General features: G+C 37.5%; 1 long non-coding RNA gene across 1 annotated transcript; it reads left to right on the plus strand.

Annotated features, from left to right (window-relative positions):
* Window positions 1–1,954: 1,954 nt before the first annotated feature.
* On the plus strand, window positions 1,955–3,234 carry LOC141379805 (uncharacterized). Its single transcript, XR_012396630.1, has 2 exons — window positions 1,955–2,831; window positions 3,064–3,234. It is a non-coding gene; the product is annotated as an uncharacterized lncRNA (long non-coding RNA).
* The last annotated feature ends 222 nt before the right edge of the window (window positions 3,235–3,456 follow it).

Below are 3,456 nucleotides of genomic sequence, written 5' to 3' on the forward strand. Positions count from 1 at the left end.
AAACAACTGGATGAAGAAGAAAAGGGAAAAATGCACCATGATGAAAATAAAATTGAAGTCCAATAGAAAAAAGAACACAGTCACAACATTCATCCCACCAGAGGCAAAACTAATCATCCAGACAATAACACAGCAGATCACTCTATATCTGAGAGGTTTGTACTTGAGAAAGGTTACAGGATGAACCACTGCCAGGTAACGCTCAACACACATCAGACACTGAAATAGAGGACGAGCAGTCAAGGCTAGCGAGTCCAAAAAACTCACAAAAATCCAAAAGTCGTCAGTTCTATAACTGAGAAAACCAAAGAGAGTTTCCACTCCAAAAATAATCTCACACACAGCGAGGTTGAGACTGAAGAACTCTGCTGCAAGCCTGTTGCCTGCTACTCTAACTATAAGCCAGATCACATAAATGTTTGCAGGAAAGCACAACAGAATAACAAAGGCATTTATTGCAGTTATTGCCAAATTAAATTCCACCTTCGTGTTATTGCGATCAGAAGAGTTTGATCCATCATTGTAGAAGAAATGACTAGAGATGTTCATCTTTTCACTGTTTCAGTAAAACAAACAAACTGTGATCTATAAATTAAATATACAAGTGTTAGTTCATCAGAACATTCTGGAACTTTACACTCTCAAAAATAAAGGTATGCGTCCTGTCACTTTTTAAAAGTACCTTAAAGGTCCATATAAATACCTCAAGGGTACACATGAGTACCTTAAAACTACAAAAGTGTTCCTCTTAAAAATTTTAGGTGCTAATATATACTTTTGAGGTACCAATATGAACCCTTTAAGTACAAATGTGTACCTTTTAAAAAGGTACCATCCCAATGACAACTCTCGTACCTTTATTTCTGAGAGTAAACCTGACAAGCAATATTACCCACGTTGGAAAGTTAAAAGATCGAAAAATAAAAGTTTACCTTAGACTTGTGCTATTGTCCACAAAGACGCAAAAACTGAATATGATAAATAAGAGATGCTATAATCTGTGCAAGAAAGATACATCGCACATGATGCCTAAAGTTGGACTGTCAACCTAGCAAAAGTTGCAATGCTAATAATGTTAATATTAAAACTCGCAAATCTAAAAGGCATGACATTATGAATGACATGCAAATTCACTAATGTCATTATATTTGCTTTAAACGCCAGCTGCCTAAAATAAAGTGTATAATAATGTCAACTGTTTAGTCCTACAATACTAATATTTAGTTGTAAATTGTCTAGCAACTACATCGAAAGCTCAGTATTGACTCCAATGTAAATATTTTTGCTGTTAATGAAGATGAACAATAGAGATCCAGCAATGAAATAAGAATTATTGACATTTCACGAAGGGTAGTTTCCCAACGCAGTAGAGAAAGAGAAGTGGCTGCACTAAACCAGCCAAAGAAAAAGAAAAATAACCAACGGACAAAAGTATACCAGCATTTTTAGCTGAAATCCACTGTGGAACAATTAAAATCGTATAAGGAACATATAAGATGAGCTTCAAGACTGTAGTTATTAAAATGAGATGAAACACTCTTCTCTTCATCTGGTTTTCCACATTTTTTCTATCTCCTGGTCCGGACTGCTTTAGTGCTCTGAGAACAGCCACAAGACAAAACAAATGGACGGAGAAGAAGAGAAGGAACTGTGTGAACACATAACCAAAGTACATTCCATTTAGCTGCCAAAGATTTGACATTAAATTGACCCAACATGAGATCACCCCTGCCGCCCAGACAAAAGCAGAGCAGATCAGTCTATATCTGCGAGGTTTGTACTTCAGAAAGGTTACAGGATGAACCACTGCCAGATAACGCTCAACACAGATCAGACTCTGAAAAAAAGCACGACCGTTGACAACGAGTCCATCGATAAAATTCACAATTATTATGAGAACTTTGTATCTGATGATAAAAAAAGCTAAAATGCTTTCTGCATCTAAGAGCATCTCACAAATGGAGAGGTTCAGAGTGAAGAACTCAGTTGCATGTCCATTGCCTGTTCCTCTTACTATAGTCCAAATCACATAGGAGTTGGTGGGAAAACCCAACAGAATGGAGATAATCTGTGCAATTGATAACACTGTAAAATTCATGTCCAAGCCAGTAAAGCTGATGATAATCGGATGAGAAGAATTCTGATTGGAAATGTTCATGTTTTCACTGAAGAGAAAAGCAGGAATTAGAATAAGAGAATAATTTCCAAATATCTTATCTAAAAATCTACATACTAATAATTGGATTAGGCCAATATAAGCAATAGATGCCAAGTCTTTACCTGTGTTATCTGTAGAGATGGCTTGAGTCGAGCTTTTTTAACAATAAATGAATAAATACAGATATATGTAGGCAGTCTGAGTATCTGCAGTCCAAGCTGCTGTGTTAAGTTGTCAGGGACTTTAGCAAGTATACTGAAAGTCCCATATATCTTATTTGTATAAAGTGGAGGGTTAGGTTCCATAAGAGTGTTAGTCACGCCCTATTTTACACAATAAATCATGTAAACACCAGATTGTCTTTCACTATAATAGACAACACATATGTGTTTTTAATGGTAACGTACCATTCCGACAATAATCAGTACCAAAACAAGGAAAAGTGATTTAGGGTGCATTTACACTCCATTAAATTTGATTTAGAAGTTTGGTTGCGATTGTCATTTTCAAAGAGCCTCTATTATGGGTTTTTAAAAAAGAGCTTGTGTGTAACACAGCTCTACGTGAATGAAAACATGCAGCTGAGGTTTAAATCTGAAAGTGCACTTTGTTTAAAATGATTGATTCCTTAACGAAATAGTCGACTCAGTGTCAAATAAATGAATCGAGTTGGGTTTGGACCTGAACGCACTGACGTCAATACGATACATCCTCAAATATGAAAGCGTTAGTGAAGTTTCTACCAGGAAGACTGAGATGTCACGTCATTCATAATTATTATCTCGTCAGCCTATAACAACCAAGCAAGCCATGTATAAGCTCATTTAAACAATCTGTTTCGCTGTATTCAGGTGACGTTGTGGAAGTTTCCCTCCATCCTCCCCATCACCACCACCACCAGGTAGGCCTCGTCTCCACTCAGGGGGTTGGCTTCGCCCTGCCTTCATCTTCAGGCAGGATCTGCCAGCTCATCCAGAGTTCTGCACTATAGACGGGGCTTACGCCAAAGAACTTTATGAAAGGACCGTAACGAACTCTCATTCATGCAAACAATTCACAATAAATGTTCAAACGTTTATCTGCCTCCTAGAGTCTTTCTGGTAGAAATGTAGTTCCAGATCTGGTAAAACGTGAAAGTGCCTCTCTTCAGACACTAGCGGAGTGCAGTGGATCACGGGACTGATCATGATGTGAAGATGACAATCACTGATAGATTGTCTGCGGGCAATAAAGAGTTAAAGTTCATTTTCACAACAACACCACAGTATAGGCAACCTAGTGCTACAAGTGTTAGTCCA

The sequence above is a fragment of the Danio rerio genome, chromosome 21 (genome assembly GCF_049306965.1).
Source record: "Danio rerio strain Tuebingen ecotype United States chromosome 21, GRCz12tu, whole genome shotgun sequence".
Classification (NCBI taxonomy): domain Eukaryota; kingdom Metazoa; phylum Chordata; class Actinopteri; order Cypriniformes; family Danionidae; genus Danio; species Danio rerio.